Source organism: Emys orbicularis, chromosome 2 (genome assembly GCF_028017835.1).
Source record: "Emys orbicularis isolate rEmyOrb1 chromosome 2, rEmyOrb1.hap1, whole genome shotgun sequence".
Taxonomy (NCBI): Eukaryota; Metazoa; Chordata; order Testudines; family Emydidae; genus Emys; species Emys orbicularis.
In genome coordinates this window covers 28,570,070-28,590,514 of record NC_088684.1, presented here as the reverse complement: position 1 = coordinate 28,590,514, position 20,445 = coordinate 28,570,070, and positions in this window count along the sequence as shown.

Below are 20,445 nucleotides of genomic sequence, written 5' to 3'. Positions count from 1 at the left end.
AAGGTACGAAGGCATCCAGCCAGGTTTATTGTTGACAAAACATGGTAATAGCACTTGGTAGACTCTAGGAGGATACGAAGACATGTATGCCCATGACAATAGACACAGCTCAGTGAATGGTGGGACTTTCCATCCTCCCCTAGGCTGGCCAACGGGTTAAAGCGAGGTATCCCAACATTTATAGAGTGAGACAAACAATCTGGGATAAACAACTTATGTATAATCTTGCTCAATTCATGACATGTTTGTTACCTCCCCTTGAGCTTTTCTCCTGTTTCAGACAAAACACTCCTATTCACCACCTGTCTTTGTACTTTTACTCATAATGTTTCAGACAAAATATCACTATTTATCACTTTTGTCAAACCATTTTATCATGTGCTAGGTTAGGGTGTTCTTGCACTGGCCTTCTGGAATGTGTTTACATATTCAGTGTGTTGTAGTAATGCTAGCAATAGTGGTGCCGAGTTCATGTACTGGACACTGACTTGCAAGCATCTGCTTTTGACAGGGCCTGACTGTTGCTCACAGCATAACTTTTGCTGACTTTGGTTCAGGCCTCAGACCTTGCACCAGGCCCATGCTTCAGTCTCTCTCTTTCAACTACAATATTTATTGTATAGCAGCTATCTCACAGGGGCATCACGCATGTTACATAGTGTGACAAAGTTCCTCCTCTATCTTGGTGGGTCCTGCACTTATTGGCGGATTTTCTTGCCTCAGAGATTCACCATGCGGGTTGGGGAACAGCCCAGAGACCTTCCCCTCTGGAAGAAACCACAATCCAGGTCAATCAGGAGGTTTGGGGGAACCCGGGCCTGCCCTCTACTCTGGGTTCCAGCCCAGGGCCCTGTGGACTGCAGCTGTCTATAGTGCCTCCTGTAACAGCTGCATGACAGCTACAACTCCCTGGGCTACTTCCCCATGGCCTCCTCCAAACACCTTCCTTATTCTCACCACAGGACCTTCCTCCTGATGTCTGATAACACTTGTGCTCCTCAGTCCTCCAGCAGCACTCCCTCTCACTCTCAGCTCCTTGCGCCTCTTGCTCCCAGCTCCTCACACTCTCGCACTACAAACTGAAGTGAGGTCCTTTTAAAACCCAGATGCCCTGATTAGCTTGCCTTAATTGATTCTAGCAGCTTCTTCTTAATTGGCTCCAGGTGTCCTAATTAGCCTGCCTGCCTTAACTGGTTCTAGCAGGTTCCTGATTACTCTAGTGCAGCCCCTGCTCTGGTCACTCAGGGAACAGAAAACTACTCATCCAGTGACCAGTATATTTGCCCTCTACCAGACTCCTGTTCCCCACTGGTCTGGGTCTGTCACAATAGCTAATAGGCTGGATCTTGGTCCCATTGAAGTCAAAGGGATTTTGGCCATTGACTACAGTGATCCGATCCAGTGTTTATAAATATCTTTGGAGATAAGAGGGGCTAAAGAAGTTATAGCTATTATTAAATAGTTACATTTTCTGAAGCTGTGTAACATTTTGCATTCTGTTATTAAGTATGGAAAACTCACATTTCATGAAAATCTTTTTTTTGCTGCAGATTTTTCATAAAGCACTCACTGCTCTTCTCCGCAATCTCCTGGGGTTGTTTATGAATCTTGTGATTGTGCCCTAGGAGACCCTCTTAAAGCTTTTTTATTATTTTTCATGCAAAACATTGTAAGGAATTATAGTCCCATAGCACAGAAATGGCTTGCGGCACTCATGCCAGAGGTGATTCAGTGGAAGCTTCAAACATGCTGACATAATTTTTTTTTTTTTTTTGTAATAAAATAAAAGTTGTGCTTCTGCTGTGATAAAACATACTCTGTTGCCAGTTCCTGCTGTATTCATCCACTTCACATTGAACAGCTACAGTATTTCATCTTGCATTGACTTGAATGGTCTCTTAAGATCACCGACCATGGTGACCCATGCTTTTATGAGCTCCAAGACAGATTTGTGCAGTGTAGTGTTCATAGGAAAACCTTGAAAACACTCCATCAGGTCTGAAATGTGTCAGGACAACATTGGCATACATTATCTCACTGATGTATATCATCACTCTGCTCCAGTCACTTTATTATTGTCTCACCAATACACCAGAAGGTGATGGTGCTAATTTCAAATTCTCATGGTCCTCTCTTTGTGACCAGAATCTTCAATATTAGCTGTGCTCCTCAAGAATGGTGCAGCTGATTACAGAAAGAATTAGACTTGTGAGAACGAGAGACAAAAGGTTTTTTAGTGACCAGTCGATGCTGTGCAAGAGAGATCAGGATGGCCTCATATTTTGTCTCCACCAAGTCCAAGAACAAGACCCCATCTTTGCTTTAATTATTCCATATCAATAAATATTTAATTCATTATTAACCGTTGCCAATCTTTGTAACTGGATAAGAAAAGGGAGTGAGAGAGAGAGAATGAATTTCACATTTTCTTGTTTGGTGAGTTGTTCCTCTATGATGGTGACCAGAAAAGTACTAATGCCTATGTAGAAAGATAAGACTATTATGACTGATATGATGGGCGCAAATAGTGTAGTACAGTACCTAGGTACCCATATTATTGTTCAGTAAATAATTAAGGGCCAACTGCAGTTCTGTCAGAACCTTGAATAGGGCATGCAAGAGGGGGGAAGGCTCCTTCAATGTTCCTCCCTCATGCACATGTCCTTTCAGAACTGACCTGTGAGTTCACTTCTCACTATCTGACACATTTGGAGAAAGGCGGGTCTCTGGGCTTCTCCAGAAATGTAGTTTGCACAATGCAGGTACAAAACCAGGCAATTTCTTCATAACTCCTACTCTCTCCTGTGTCACTCATTTATCATCCTCCTCAATCCCAGAGATACTTTCCCACCCACTCTCTCATAGCAGCTCTCTTACACTATCCTTTAGGAAATAAAGTACAGAATCCACCTGGAGGAAGGAAAGAATTTTCTTGTACTCACTCATCTGTCTGTCTGTATTACCTGTTGTCTCTTGTCTTATACTTAGATTGTAAGCTCTCTAAGGCTGGAGGGGACAGTCCTTTACTTCTCTTTTTGTACAGCGCCTAGCACAATGGTATCTTGGTCCATGACTACAGCTCCTATGGTCTACAGTAATACAAATAATAATAATTTAACAACTTCTGCCTAAGAAAGTAATATGTTAGGAAACTAATGCTTATAAAAATCTTTAACTCTAATGTTTGCACTGAGGATCATGAGAAAAAACACACACAAAATATTTACCTTAATGAGTGCTTGTGAATCATAGCTGTATTCATTTTTTTTTTTTTTTTTTTTTTTTTTAGAATAGACTGGAGAAAGTTTCAGTATTTGAACCTCTGTCACGTAGGTGTAAAGATTTGTGACATCTCTGGACAGTTTGTCAGTTTGCACTTCACTCTACAGAATATGGTGTAGTAAAGTGTTGCCTTTTCCCTGAAGATTGTAGGGGGAAATTATTTAGCATTTTAATGACCATCTAAAAATGGCCAACAGTTTGGAAAGAATGAAAATGTGAATGTAAATAAGTTTTCAAGTAGGAGCGGAGGAGTGGGTGCTAAGGAGGGAACAATGAGAAGAAAGCAAAACAGAAAATAATAGAAAGTGTCAGTCGTCCCTTTAAAAACGAAGAGCAGGACCTGGCTGAGCTGTGTTCAGTGCAGGGCCCAAAGAGGGAGAGCACAGGTAACTTTTCATCACCCCTCTGTCCTCTAACCAATTCTGGGGTCTCCCAAGGACTGGTTCTACCATCCAAGGATGCTCTAATTTAAGACACATAGTGGCAGTACCCCAATTGGCCTTTACGGCACTTAGAGATGGTTGGAGTTCAGCAGAATTCCAGCCATGACCCTACTTCCCCTGGACTTGCCCCTAACATACCCTCTATACTGAGGGCTGTGGGATGGTGGTACAGATCAGTCTATGTTCTGGGTGCAAGAAGTCCTGCTAGTGCATCTCTTCAATTCCCTACTGTATGCCTGTCTTGCTCTGTGGCCAGTGCAATGCAGGGGATGAGGAATGGGCAGGAACATAGCCCCAGCCTCACCTCTTCCATCACCCTATTTGAGTTGAGACGGACTCATGAAAAAATAGCCATTGTGCTCTGTGGAGAGAAACTGTGGTTCTATCAGACCCTTGAAAAGGGCATGCAAGAGTGGGGGAAGGTTCCTTGAATGTCCTTTCAGAATCTGGCCGTAAGGACTTTGCCTGGGGCCATTGTTAGGCCGAAGCAAGCATGAAGATACTCTAACTACAGGGGGAAAATGGTATTCCATTAAAGTCAAATCCACTATTTTACCATCCTTTCATGGGAACTGGAGGTGAACTGACCTACTGTTCACATTCTTTTCACAATCAGCAGGAGTGGGTTCCCCTGTAGTGAACATGTGGCTTGTAGCATGCTGGCTTCCCATGTTAACTTAGCTGGGTAAGGTGCAATGGGATCTAACAGCAACTTTCCCATCTGAAAATAGGTAGAGTGTCATTATGTTTTGGTAGAGAGATGAGAACTGCTCTGCATTTAGACATGGCACTTATTTCTACTGCACATTTTACAGTTGTAAAATCCAGCTGTAGTATGTGATTTTAAAAAACGCATATTGCCATCTGCACAAACACAGTATTGAGTGGTTATATATTCATTTTAACCTGGTAATATTTGTATTTTATGTAATAAACTGTTCTATTGCAGCCAAACCGCATAAGTGTATGTATAGGAAGTTTTTGGACCTTCTTTTCAATTCATTGACTCACAGCTGAAGCACACACCAAACAAATAACTCATCTCTCATTTAAAAGAGTATTATTGCTCCAAGGAGTCTCAGACTGAAGAATACCTAACATAAATAGCTAGTTGATGATAAATAAGAGGGCTCAAAAAGCTGTGTTCAGTACCTTTGAGGTGTGTATCTCAAAACAAATTAATGCACTGGATGAGCCGAATGAAAACTAGTCACACAGCAGTATGTCACATTCAACCATGAAGTGATCATGAACACTGGAAGGTCATTGTAGAAGGGGAATTTATGTCCACAGGTTTATCCTGTATTATATCATATACTCCATCACACTATATCTTGGAGCAGGGCCGGCTCCAGGCACCAGCTTGACAAACAGGTGCTTGGGGCGGCCAAGGGAGAGGGGCAGCACCTGCGGCAATTCGGGGGCGGCAGGTCCCTCACTCCCTCTAGGAGCGAAGGACCTGCTGCTGAACTGCCGCCGCTGATCGCGGCTTTTTTTTTTTTTTTTTTTTTTCCAATTGCCTCTGCCGATCACGATCGCAGCATTTTTTTTTTTTTTTTTTTTTTTTTTTTTTTTGCTTGGGGCGGCAGAAATGCTGGAGTTGGCCCTTCTTGGAGACAAAGCATGCTCCCTCCCACAAAGTGAAAATATTTCCAGGAGGTATATGTGATAGAAGTGGAGCTGTTCTTTAATAACTTATGAATATTAAATATTGCCCTGGTTTTTGGTATGTTTACTTTATGAATATATTGGCTTAGTTTAATAGGGAGCTATAAAGAAAAACAAGCAGAAAGGGAAAGAATAGCTCAAGATAAGCAACCCCTCAGCAAACAGTTGGGGATTGTTAGAAGACAATACCAGGACAGGACAAGGCCTGCACACAGGAAACAAAAGGGCAGGAATGCTGTCTCTAGAAGTGAAGTTGTTTGGGGGACCAGAGTACAACATAGGCACCTGCTGGGGTGTCTGAAAAAGCTAGGCTTCACTAGGTTACAATTAGGGGATGATAAATCATTAGGTAAGAGACATATGTGTAGACTGTTTAAAATATTTTTTCTCTAAATGTTTTGTTCCTACTATTAGAATAAACAATACTTTGTATTAAGAAGGCTATTGTGTCGCTGAATACCACTGGTCACAGATTCCCAAACGGAAGAACCATGGGTGCCAGATCTCAGTCGGATGTGCTGGGTAAGCATGGTTGATAGACAGGCTGGTATAGGTCAGGGCCAGTCTAAGAATGGAAAAATTGTGGAATTTCACTCTAGGAGAGGTAAAGACTCAAGGCCCAACACCTGCATAGAAGTTAGAGAGGCCTTAAAGGGGACATTAGTTCAGCTAGCCCTGTAATCATGACAGTAGCTGAGCTCAGAAGGGAAGACTTTAATCTTATTCTTTGTAGAAGCAAACTTTTGTGTTTGTGATTATTTATTTGGGGTGGGGGAAAAAACTTCATAGGTGAACATTTTCAAACCTGGGTGCCCAACATTAGGCACATAAGAAGAAGCCTGATTTTGAAAGATGTTGATCACCCACAATTTCCACTGACTTTCTATTCTTAGTGATTGAGAATGGCAGGTGCAATATTGTGACTGGCCACTCAGACTAAGCCTGCACCCTAATCCTTTCCTCAAGCCATGGTTAGTGGGAGCTTAATGTTGCTTCTAGCAGCATTAGTTATAACTTATCATACAAAGTTTGGCTCAGAAGTTTCCCAATATATCAGGGGATCATTCCAAGTAAAGCGGTTTCCCTTTGTCTACCTACTTGCCCACACAAATATGAGGGCCCCCAAAGCCTGGTGTACCCCATACCATAAGAGGGGCTGCTTCATGCACTTACAGTAATGAGAGAATGTTCTAGATCAGGGATTGGCAACCTTTGGCAGACGGCCCATCAGGGAAATCCACTGGCGGGCCAGGACAGTTTGTTTACCTGCAGCGTCTGCAGGTTTGGCTGATCGAAGCTCTCACTGGCCGTGGTTTGCTGTTCCAGGCCAACGGGGGCTGCGGGAAGCAGTGCGGGCTGAGGGATGTGCTGGAGGTAAACAAACAGTCCTGGCCCGCCAGCGGATTTCCCTGACGGGCTGTGTGCCAAAGGTTACCGATCCCTGTTCTAGATACTTTGCTACCCTATTTGCATATTGGGGGAACATTCCCACCCCTTTAATTTCTGTTTACTCCTTTCCACACCATGGAGCAGAGGGAAGCATAATAGCTAGTATTTATAACATAAAGGGTACTTGGGAATTCATAGTATTAGCTTGCACGACGTTGGATACTTTACTTGGGTTGGAGGTGCCTAGAGATTACACAAATGGGTGTTATATAGAGTATTTTGAGACTTTGGGTCAAGAAATGTATTAAGTGCAGTGGAAAAGGCAGAATTTAGCCCAACGTATTTAAGGCTTCCTGAGTGTAGCAAACTGTTTTTCTTACTTAGCGGAGCAGATAAATAGTTAATGATTAGGTTTCTGATCCTAGACTCAGCTCTGCATAAGCATACCTCTGCAACTGTGTGGAGTCCTATTGATTCCCAAAGTCTCCTGTATGTAGCTTACTACAAGCTTGGGAGCTAAGGGCAAAATTATCTTCCTAGATCTTAATGGTGCGTCTTGACTTTGATATTCTACCCTCCCTACGTGTGTGGAATACACATTGACTCTAGTGATAGATCCAAGTATGTTGAGGAGAAGGCTGCCAGAACAAAGGCTGCCCTTGGAGTTCTGAGAGGAGGATTTTTCTCTAACAAAGTAAACTGCCTTGTGCTACAGTATTTTTGCTTATTTGTTTTTACGTATTGCCTTTATCTGTCTAGCACATAAAAAGCATTTAAAACATCTGTTTAAAACCATATAGTATGAAAACAAGTTTACTTTTCTTCCACACAAAATACAGGAAATCCAAGTCATTAGTTTTCAGTCTTTTTCTGCAGATAATATAGATATGAGATGATCCCATGCTTTTAAACTTGGATAAGAAAATCTTTCTCTACCTGCGCAAAGTAATGCCAAAAGTTCATATTATGAGATTAGTCCATTACATTTTGACAGTCTATGCTATTTGACGGGATTCTTTCCCTTTCCTTAAATTTCTTTTAAAGAGCTGATAGTAAAATAAAGCTAGCAAAAAGGAAAGGAAAAAATAAATACATCCTTTCATTACCACTTTTTGATTTTTGTATTTTATTTCTTTACAAATGGAGCAAAATATTACTTTACATATTGCATTTGGAAGTCACAAACTGTTAAAAGTGCTATAAATATGAGACCTCTCTCATTTGTTGACATATTTGCTAGGATTTATTTCACTCAGCTTTGTTTAAATACTTGGATTTCAGTAGCCTTGCAAAATAAGTAATTTTTTCAACTTTACCCAGAGTGCCATCTAATGGTCTTGTTGTCTCAAATGAAACAAATCAGAATGTTACATAGAAGATTTCATTTTAAGATACAAATGAAACAAATCACTGTACAGTGGAATATAGCCATCAGTTTATACAGCAAGTAGAGTAGGCTAGAGCTGTGGTGAGCTATTATTTATATTGTGTTCTTATGGGATTTGTTCATTAAGACCATAAAAGCCCCCGTGTTAATGAACTGATAAAATCATAATACTGTATTTAGGAAAGGTAAAGAATGAAATAGGAAGCATAATGATATAATCGTATTGTCTTTTCCTTCTTCTTTTCCCTTCTCTTTCCCTTCATTGGCCTGTTATCTTTTCCTATGATTCTGGTCTCAACTTAGACCCCAATTGAGCAAACCACTTAATCACATACTTTACTTTAAGCACATGCTTAACTCCACTCCATGCATGTGTAAGGGTCTGTCTACATGGATCAACTGCAGGATTAGCATCTTAGAGTGTAAGCTCTTCTGGGAAGGGCATCTGTTTTTATTTGTTTGGTGAAATACTTATACACATCTATGGCACTACTATAAAATAGTAGTAACTGATAACTAGTACCAGCTGGCTGCAGCAAAATATCTAGTGAATTGCTTCAAGCTTCCACACATTATTCTGCTCTGACCTGTAATCTCTTGTTAGGCTTGCAATGATGTATAAACCTTAAATAGGCCAACAATCATGGTGACAGCATGGTGGAATAATATGGCAGGCTTGCTTGATGGTGTAACAAGATGTGAGTTGAAAAGGCCTTTATAATACGATACCTTGGCCCACTGTACTTCATTTGCTTTTAGTGCGGTCCGGGAGAGCCCAAGGCAGCTTCCAACTGATTCAGGTTCTAAAGAAAAGAATAGACTGCTAACAATGCACTATATATATTGGTCTCTAGATCATGGTTTAAAAATTGAATTGATTTTTTTTTTACTTCATGCAATTTTATTCCTCTCAATATAAGAAGTACATTGTTGAGATTGAAAAGGTGCAGCAAAGAGTAAACCAGATGAGTCAGGGTTTTGTAAATCTGAGTTATAATGAAAGATTAGCCTGTATAGTTTAGAAAACAGAAGACTAAGCAAGGACCCCATAGAGAGAGAATTACAATTCTGAAAGAAAAGATCAAGGTGGTTAATTAATTAAAAAAAAAACCCAAGAGCTCTTAGCCTAAAAAACAGAAGATGACAAGCATATGCAAAGAGAGGTTGGAATTCAAAACCAGTTAACTTATTATGGGCTCACTTCTGTAACCCTTACACATGCTGACTAGCACTTACTCATGTGAGTAGTTCTACTGATTATACAAACACAATTTTGAACTGAAAAATAATTGAACCTATATTTTTACATCAGCAATTCATTTCAGGTACAAGTATTTGTACTTAAATCTCTATCTTGAATACTAAAGGAAGCAAACTATTATTATTATTTGTTTGTGGGCACAAAACTGCACACCAAAAATAGAGCTACAGTTCAAACCTGGATCAGAAACTTTAGGAAAAAAAGATACTGGCAACTGGAAATTCTAGGAAATACAATAGAAGAGCCTTAAAATTCCACCTGTCCTGAACTCTGTTGGTCCATAAAATCCATTCTTCGAGACAGTCAATTTCCTGCAGAAGAAGAGGAATTGTAAAGCTCCTAGATTGTAGGTCCAACATTAGTATCTAAAACAGAGGAGAAACTTTGTCCCCACTTGCACCCCTGAAACTCCATTGACTTCCATAGGATTTCATGGGTGTAAGGGGGGCAGAAATTCAGCCCGATAGGTATTAAAAGAGTGACATGACATCTTAAACACTTGTTTTATTAGTTTTCTTTTTTAAAATGGAGATATTCTATCTCCTAGAACTGGAAAGGACCTTGAAAGGTCATTGAGTCCAGCCCCCTGCCTTCACTAGCAGGACCAAGTACTGATTTTGCCCCAGATCCCTAAGTAGCCTCCTCAAGGATTGAATTCACAACCCTGGGTTTAGTAGGCCAATGCTCAAACCACTGAGCTATCCCTCCCTCCCCTGTGCTTAATATTTTTCCAAAATATAAGCATGATCTCTAAAACCATTTGGCCCCACAATGACCTTATCAGGAGACAATTTAATAATGAGATGATTGTATCAAACTATTTCTTTGAAAGGCTATCTGATATTTTAAAACAACTGGTGTTGGCTATTTCATTTACGTTTCATTTGAACCATCTCACATAGAAGACTTTTTCCTGATGAACATCTGCTGAGATTTTCCAGCCATATTACCTTACTTGTGAAAACATTGCAAAAAGTAGCAGCAGCAGCAGAGCTCCAAATAAGTGTACTAGTTATATGTATGCAGTTTTGTGGTAGCCATGTTGATCCCAGGATATTAGAGAGACAAGTGAGTGAGGTAATATCTTTTGTTGGACCAACTTCTGTTGGTGAGAGAGACAAGCTTTCAAGCTACACAGTACTTAGTGTCACAGATAAATACAAGGTGGAACAGAGTGTTTAACATAAGTAGTTAACACATATTAGGGACTGTGATGGGGGCTGAAGTTGTGGTTTCCCTCAGATTTCCATCACAACTTTAACACCCACCATACATCCATTAACTCTCTTTAGAACACTCCCACACCAGCATCAACTTCCTGGACATCATGACCAGCTTTAATAATGGAACCCTACAGACAGCTATACATAAGAAACCCAGAGATCACCATCACAATGCCGTTTACCATCCCAAACACACCAAGAAATAGGTTATCTACAGCCAGGCACTCAGTTACCACAGATAATGCTCTGAGGAGAAAGTCTAGGATATATACCTTAACTCAAAACAAGGGTACTCTACCAGAGAAGTAGATTGCATCATGGAAGGCCCACCCCAATACCCCAAGAGAATCTGCTTCAGTACTGAAATAAACTCCTCTCCAACTGTGTAGTTTTCACCTACCACCCCACACTGGAACCCACATGGGGTATCATCAAGCAATTACAACCCATACTTGCCTGAGATCACATCCTGAAAAATCTTTCCTTGTCCCTCTTTTCTGGCCTTCAGTCAACCCCCAAACCTCTCCAAACTCATCATCAGAAGCAGGCTTCCCACAGACCAGGCCACATCAACTCAGAGTGGCACCAAACCATGCCAGAACAACAGATTCAAAACCTGCAGACATAGCTCCACTGCTATGTGATCAATACCCCCCAGAACATATCTTTCAAGATCCTTGGGTCCTTGCATTCCTATCACAACATGCGATGTGCCTCATCCAGTACGCTAGATGCCCCAACAACAACTATGTGGGTGAAATGAGACAATCACCATGCTCTTGAACTAACTTACCCCCAAAACACTGTACCACCTGGGAGCAAACACTTTTCAGACAGTGATCACTCTATATCTGACCTGACAGTACTCCTCCTCAAAGCAAACCTGCACAACAACTTCAAAAGATGAGCTGGGATGGGGTGTACAAGCCCTTCACTGGTGAGGTAAGGATTAAGGAGCAGCTCTGTGCCCAGAAAGCAATGCCATACCACCCCTGTGGGGTATGCTCAACAGTGGAGGCTGAGCTCAAAAGGGACAACTTAGCTCAGTCTGCAGACAGAGCAGTTATGTGTTGCAAGCTCCTGCTAAGAAACCACCCGGGCCCCATGCAGCCAGGACCAGGCCCCCCTGCCAAGCCGATGCAGGCCTTTCAACCACAGAGTCTGACAATGATGAGCTGTGATTAAGAGAGGAAGACCTACAGAGTGCAACCAGAGAGGACTCCAGAGCAAACCAGTGGCACCAGCAGAGGAACAGAAACTGGGACAGGAAGTGGCCCAGGGAGCAGGCATAGGGGCACCCACCCCCTACTTGCACATTTTTTGAACTACTATCTACTGGGCTCTGGGTTGCAACCCAGTGGAGCAGGGGGGCTGGGTTCCCCAAGCCCCAGCCATTGGCTCTTGCCACTGGGCAACACGGCTATGGAGCCTTGCCACTAGGTAGTACCGCTGGGCTCAGAAACCAAGCCCCCAACAGAGCTTTGGAGCTTAATCTCATATTTTTTTTTTTGTTAGATATTAAAAATCATGGACTGACCAGAGACACTGGATTATGGCTTATTATAACAATCTGTAACCCACTTAGCGCCCCCCCCCCCAACCTTCCCTTCCATCTGCCTCTCTCCCCTATGACTGAAGAGATGTTCACCTTGAATTGTCCCTTGAAATATATGTTAACTACTTATGCTAAACAATCTGTTTCATCTTGTACTCAGCTGTGACATTCTGAGTATATTTCCCAGACCTAAAGAAAAGCTCTGTGTAGCTCAAAAGCTTCTCTCTCTCACCAACAGAAGCTGATCCAATAAAAGTTATTACCTCACCCACCTTGTCTCTGTAGTATTTGTAAGTCCTCACAGTACAAAAAAACTAACTAACTAACTACAGGGTCAAAGCTAGAAACTAACTGTTCACCCCTGTAAGAGGGGAGGGATAGCTCAGTGGTTTGAGCATTGGCCTGCTGAACCCAGGGTTGTGAGTTCAATCCTTGAGGGGGCCACTTAGGGATCTGGGACAAAATCAGTACTTGGTCCTGCTAGTGAAGGCAGGGGGCTGGACTTGGTGATCTTTCAGGGTCCCTTCCAGTTCTAGAAGATAGGTATATCTCCTCATATTATATATATTTTAGAATAAAAGAAAAGCATGGCTCCTTGTACTTGAATCTGGCTTTCAGAGTTATAGAATCTTGGACTTGGATGTAACTTCAGTGACTGTCCAACTAATTCTCCACTGCCCTTCATCTGTTTAAATACTAATTACTGCTTGAGGAAAAAAATGAGATGATGTAGACAAATTAACTACAGAAGTTTTGATTTTCACACCTGTATGCAACTTGTGTCCAAGTTCCTGTCTCTTTTGGATCTAGGGCTCACAAAAATCCAATTGCAGAATCAGGGTTTATGAAGGAAGCAGAGGAAGGGTACTACCAAAAAAAAAAATGCTACTGGAAAGAAGATATGAAAACAAAGAAACATTCTTTGTCAAATACCCCAGTATCAACTGTCATTTATCATATGCCCTCTTGTCCTGATTCCTTCTCCTCTCCTACTACCCATCCCTTTTATTGTCCTATGTTACATTAATTTTGTACACCCACTGAATGTCAAGTCAGTGCGACTAACCCTTGTTTAGCACTTACCCCCACTGAACCCAGCATATAATTTGCATCTTCTATACATTTAACCCTCGGGCTTCCACAGGAGGTTCACCCAGGTCTAAATTTGGCCCTTCTGTTCTTTTCACACCTCATTTGAAGGATGAGGTGGTTGGGGTTTCATGGAAGTGTTCCCTTTCCTTGTATTGTGGGCAGGACTCCATGGTAACCGTCAACTATTTCAGAGAAGATTTTCGTTGCTTGGACACCAGATTTGCCAAATCTGTTCTAAATCTAATACCTAATAATATTCTAATTCTAATAATATGGGAATAAGAATCTAGATTTATGTGTGTCCTCTATCTTGAGCATATAAAGTTTGAGTTTTCTTTAATAGTAAGCAACACCACTGACTGGCTGGAAATCCCATTAATCCAAAGCTTCAGAAAGCTCCAAGAATGAGTCTCTTCAGTCCAGAAGTATATTTGTTTCTTTCCACGTACAAGAAGATGTCATAACTATAAAGGGAAGGGTAACAGCTCTCCTGTGTACAGTACTAAAATCCCTCCTGGCCAGAAACTCCAAAATCCTTTTACCTGTAAAGGGTTAAGAAGCTCGGGTAACCTGGCTGACACCTGACCCAAAGGACCAATAAGGGGACAAGATACTTTCAAATCTTGGGGGGGGGGGGAAAGGCTTTTGTGTGTGCTCTTTGTTTTAAGGGGTTGTTCGCTCTTGGGACTGGGAGGGACCAGACATCAATCCAGGTTCTCCCCATCTTTCTAAACAAGTCTCTCTTATTTCAAACTTGTAAGTAAAAAAGCCAGGCAAGGCGTCTTAGTTTTACTTTGTTTTCTCAACTTGTAAATGTACCTTTTACTAGAGTGTTTATCTTTGTTTGCTGTACTTTGAACCTAAGACAGAGGGGGGTCCTCTGAGCTCTTTAAGTTTGATTACCCTGTAAAGTTATTTTCCATACTGATTTTACAGAGATGATTTTTATCTTTTTCTTTAATTAAAAGCCTTCTTTTTAAGAACCTGTTTGATTTCTCCTTGTTTTAAGATCCAAGGGGGTTTGGATCTGTATTCACCAGGAGTTGGTGAAAGGAAGGAGGGGGGAAGGGTCAATTTCTCCTTGTTTTAAGATCCCAGGGGGTTTGGATCTGTATTCACCAGGAGTTGGTGAAAGGAAGGAGGGGGGAAGGGTCAATTTCTCCTTGTTTTAAGATCCAAGGAGTTTGGATCTGTATTCACCACGGAATTGGTGAGAGGTTTCTAACAGCTTCCCAGGGTAGGGAATGGTGGCAGCGGACCAGAACTAAGCTGGTAGTTAAGCTTAGAAGTCCTCATGCAGGCCCCTACATTTGTACCCTAAAGTTCAAAGTGGGGATACAGCCTTGACATGGTGGCACAGCGGTGGAGATCGTTTTAAACCCAAAAATCAGTAAGATTTTTTTTTCCTTCTAGCTGCTTGGAAAGCAGAGCTGAAGGTAGATGCATATCTTATCTCTCCTTGCCTGAAGGCAGAGGTATTAAATTTTTTTTAACAAGGTCCTTTGTTAAGAGAAGGGTTCAAAGTGAGCAAACTTTGACTGGTAAAGGCAATTTACAAGCTGAATTGTTTTTTTTTCTTTTTACATCCTCGTGAATAGCTAGTTAGAAAGTCTCTGTTAACTCAGCAGCAGCCAGAGCTGAGTACATCCCAGTTTCAGTCAACTGCAGAGGGGTGTGACCCAGCACAAGAAAACAGGAAAATGACTACCAAAGAAGAAAAAGCTAAAGAGGAGGCCCACAAAAGAGCTATGGAGCTGAAAGAAAAAGAGATAGAGCTGAGAGACAGAGAAGAGAAAGCCAAAGAGGGGGCCCACAAGAGAGAGATGGAGCTGAAAGACAGAGAAGAGAAAGCCAAAGAGGAGGCCCACAAGAGAGAGATGGAGCTGAAAGAAAAAGAGATGGAGGACAGAGAAAAAGAAAGGAAGCATGAACTGGAAGTAGCAAAGGCTAAGCCGGATACAACAGCCCATCCCAACAACCCCTCTCCAGGTACCACTTCCCATCCCAGAAAATTCCCCACCTACAAGGCAGGCGATGATACTGAGGCCTTCTTAGAAAATTTTGAAAGGGCCTGCCTTGGATACAGCATCGCTGCAGACCAGTACATGGTAGAGCTGAGGCCGCAGCTCAGTGGACCCTTAGCAGAGGTGGCGGCTGAAATGCCTAAGGAACACATGAACAGTTATGAACTTTTTAAAAACAAGGTCAGACTCAGAATGGGGCTAACACCCGAGCATGCCCGTCGGCGGTTCAGAGCCCTAAGGTGGAAACCAGATGTGTCATTTACCCGGCATGCCTACCACATTGACAAAAATTGTGATGCCTGGGTATCAGGAGCAAATGTTAAATCTCTGGAAGATCTGCTTTCCCTAGTAAAAATGGAGCAGTTTTTAGAGGGTGTTCCTGAGGAAATAGAAAGGTACATCCTAGATAGGAAGCCCAAAACTCTAACCAAGGCGGGGGAGATTGGAGCCAAATGGGTGGAGGTGACAGAAAAGAAAAAAGCTAGTAGCAGTTGGAGCGAATATCAGAAGGGGCAAGCCGAAACAAAACCTTATCACCGGGGACAACCCAAGGCCCCACCCACATCCCAAGGGAAACCCCAGACGCCTTCTCACCCCACCACACCAGTCTCCAACAACCAACATCGCCCCAGTGATACCTTAGCAGGGCGATGTTTTAAATGTAATGAACTGGGGCATATAAAGGCTCACTGCCCCAAGAACCCCAACCGATTACAGTTCATTACACCCCAATCACACCAAAGATCCCCAGACCCAGATGCCTCTCTCATACCCTCGGAGCGAAGGGAAACCTTGAGAGTGGGCGGAAAGAAGGTTATCACTTGGAGGGACACTGGGGCACAAGTGTCAACTATCCACCAATCCCTAGTGGACCCCAAACTCATCAACCCGGAGGCTACAGTGACAATTCAACCCTTCGTGTCACAGTCTGTAACCTTGCCTACAGCCAAGTTGCATGTCCAGTACAAGGGCTGGTCAGGAATGTGGACTTTTGCAGTCTATGACAATTATCCCATTCCCATCCTGCTGGGGGAAGACTTGGCCAACCATGTGAAGCTAGCCAAGAGGGTGGGAATAGTCACCCGCAGCCAGGCTAAGCAAGCTTTCACCCCCATCCCTGTTCCTGAGCTGTCCACCAGGGCCCCGTCTGTGTTACCAGAGACCCAAACAAAGGTGGTGGAACCGGATCCCCTGCCAACGACTGCAACAGCCGTAGTGGATCCAATCCCAGAGACCCAGCCAAAGCCAGTCCCAGAACCGTAACTGGCAACGCAACCAGCACCAGAACCATTGCCAGCACTGAGTCCAGCGCTTGCAAGCCTGTCTACAACTCTATTGCCAGAGGGAACCAGCGAGTCTGAACTGGTGGAAGCAGCAAATAACCCTACCCAAGAGGCTCAGCCAGAGCCTGAAATACCACATAGTGCACCAGCGGACAGCGGTTCACAGTCAATGGAAACAGCCCCAGCACCTGCATCGCTTCCAGAGGGACCAAGCCCCAGTCCACAGTCCAAGGAGGAACTGATGTCTCCAGTATCAAGGGAACAGTTCCAGGCCGAGCAGGAAGCAGGTGACAGCCTTCAGAAAGCTTGGGCGGTGGCACGGAGCACCCCACCGCCTCTCAGCTCTTCTAACCGATCCCGGTTTGTTGTAGAACAAGGACTTTTATACAAGGAGACTCTTTCTGGTGGGCACCAGGAAGACTGGCATCCTCAAAGACAGTTGGTAGTTCCCACTAAGTATCGGGTAAAGCTCTTGAGCTTAGCCCATGATCATCCCAGTGGCCATTCTAGGGTGAACAGAACCAAAGACCGGTTGGGGAAGTCCTTCCACTGGGAGGGAATGGGCAAGGACGTTGCTAATTATGTCCGGTCTTGTGAGGTGTGCCAACGAGTGGGAAAGCCCCAAGACCAGGTTAAAGCCCCTCTCCAGCCACTACCCATAATTGAGGTTCCATTTCAGCGAGTAGCTGTGGATATTCTGGGTCCTTTCCCAAAGAAGACACCCAGAGGAAAGCAGTACGTACTGACTTTCATGGATTTTGCTACCCGATGGCCGGAAGCTGTACCCTTAAGCAACGCCAGGGCTAAAAGTGTGTGCCAGGCATTAGCAGACATTTTTGCCAGGGTAGGGTGGCCCTCCGACATCCTTACAGATTCGGGAACTAATTTCCTGGCAGGGACCATGAAAAACCTGTGGGAAGCTCATGGGGTGAATCACTTGGTTGCGACCCCTCATCACCATCAAACCAATGGTCTGGTGGAGAGGTTTAATGGAACTTTGGGGGCCATGATATGTAAATTCGTAAATGAACACTCCAATGATTGGGACCTAGTGTTGCAGCAGTTGCTTTTTGCCTACAGAGCTGTACCACATCCCAGTTTAGGGTTTTCACCATTTGAACTTGTGTATGGCCGTGAGGTTAAGGGGCCATTACAGTTGGTGAAGCAGCAATGGGAGGGGTTTACGCCTTCTCCAGGAACTAACATTCTAGACTTTGTAAGCAACCTACAAAGCACCCTCCGACACTCTTTAGCCCTTGCTAAAGAAAACCTAAAGGATGCTCAGGAAGAGCAAAAGGCCTGGTATGATAAACATTCCAGAGAACGGTCCTTCAAAGTAGGAGACCAAGTCATGGTCTTAAAGGCGCTCCAGGCCCATAAAATGGAAGCGTCGTGGGAAGGACCATTCACGGTCCAGGAGCGCCTAGGAGCTGTTAGCTATCTCATAGCCTCCCCCACCTCCAACATAAAGCCTAAGGTATACCATGTTAATTCTCTTAAGCCCTTTTATTCCAGAGAATTAAACGTTTGCCAGTTTACAGCCCAGGAAACAGATGACGCGGAGTGGCCTGAAGGTGTCTACTACGAAGGAAAAAGGAATGGTGGCGTGGAAGAGGTGAACCTCTCCACGACCCTGGGACGTCTGCAGCGACAGCAGATCAAGGAGCTGTGCACAAGCTTTGCACCGATTTTCTCAGCCACTCCAGGACGGACCGAACGGGCATACCACTCCAATGACACAGGTAATGCTCACCCAATTAGAACCCCACCCTACCGGGAGTCACCTCATGCCCAAGCTGCTATACAAAGGGAGATCCAGGACATGCTACAGATGGGTATAATCCACCCCTCTAGCAGTGCATGGGCATCTCCAGTGGTTCTAGTTCCCAAACCAGATGGGGAAATACGCTTTTGCGTGGACTACCTTAAGCTAAATGCTGTAACTCGTCCTGACAACTATCCAATGCCACGCACAGATGAGCTATTGGAAAAATTGGGACATGCCCAATTCATCTCTACTTTAGACTTAACCAAAGGGTACTGGCAAGTACCACTAGATGAACCCGGTAAGGAAAGGTCCGCCTTCGTCACCCAGGCAGGGGTGTATGAATTCAATGTACTCCCTTTCGGGTTGCGAAATGCACCCGCCACCTTCCAAAGACTTGTAGATGGTCTCTTAGTGGGACTGGGAGAATCTGCAGTTGCCTACCTCGATGATGTGGCCATTTTTTCTGATTCATGGACAGAACACCTGGAGCACCTGGAAAAAGTCTTCGAGCGCATCCGGCAGGCAGGACTAACTGTTAAGGCTAAAAAGTGTCAAATAGGCCAAAACAGAGTGACGTACCTGGGGCACCAGGTGGGTCAAGGAACTATAAATCCCCTACAGGCCAAAGTGGATGCTATCCAAAAGTGGCCGGTTCCAAGGTCAAAGAAACAGGTCCAATCCTTCTTAGGCTTGGCCGGATATTATAGGCGATTTGTACCACACTACAGCCAAATCGCCGCCCCGCTGACAGACCTAACCAGAAAGAAACAGCCAAATGCAGTTCAGTGGACTGATGAGTGTCAAAAGGCCTTTAACCAGCTTAAGGCAACACTCATGTCTGACCCTGTGCTAAGGGCCCCAGACTTTGACAAACCGTTCCTAGTAACCACAGATGCGTCCGAGCGGGGCGTAGGAGCAGTTTTAATGCAGGAAGGACCGGATCAAGAATTCCATCCTGTCGTGTTTCTCAGCAAGAAACTGTCTGAGAGGGAAAGCCACTGGTCAATCAGCGAAAAGGAATGCTACGCCATTGTGTACACGCTGGTAAAGCTACGCCCATATGTTTGGGGACGGCGTTTCCAACTACAAACAGACCATGCTGCGCTACAGTGGCTTCATACCGCCAAGGGAAATAACAAAAAACTTCTTCGGTGGAGTTTAGCTCTCCAAGATTTTGATTTTGAAATACAACACATTTCGGGAGCTTCTAACAAAGTGGCTGATGCACTCTCCCGGGAAAGTTTCCCAGAGTTAACTGGTTAACAATTGTTCTTGGAATGAAACATATTGTTAGTTTTTATATAATCAGTAGTATGTCTAAAGGTACATGTGTCTTATTAACTCTGTTTTCTCCTAGAACTCCAGGAAGAAATCACAGCCAGTGTGGAACCGAACGTCCAACACTATCTGTGATTTGGGGGGCGTGTCATAACTATAAAGGGAAGGATAACAGCTCTCCTGTGTACAGTACTAAAATCCCTCCTGGCCAGAGACTCCAAAATCCTTTTACCTGTAAAGGCTTAAGAAGCTCGGGTAACCTGGCTGACACCTGACCCAAAGGACCAATAAGGGGACAAGATACTTTCAAATCTTGGGGGGGGGGGGGGGGGGAAAGGCTTTTGTGTGTGCTCTTTGTTTTAAGGGGTTGTTCGCTCTTGGGACTGGGAGGGACCAGACATCAATCCAGGTTCTCCCCATCTTTCTAAACAAGTCTCTCTTATTTCAAACTTGTAAGTAAAAAAGCCAGGCAAGGCGTCTTAGTTTTACTTTGTTTTCTCAACTTGTAAATGTACCTTTTACTAGAGTGTTTATCTTTGTTTGCTGTACTTTGAACCTAAGACAGAGGGAGGTCCTCTGAGCTCTTTAAGTTTGATTACCCTGTAAAGTTATTTTCCATACTGATTTTACAGAGATGATTTTTACCTTTTTCTTTAATTAAAAGCCTTCTTTTTAAGAACCTGTTTGATTTCTCCTTGTTTTAAGATCCAATGGGGTTTGGATCTGTATTCACCAGGAGTTGGTGAAAGGAAGGAGGGGGGAAGGGTCAATTTCTCCTTGTTTTAAGATCCA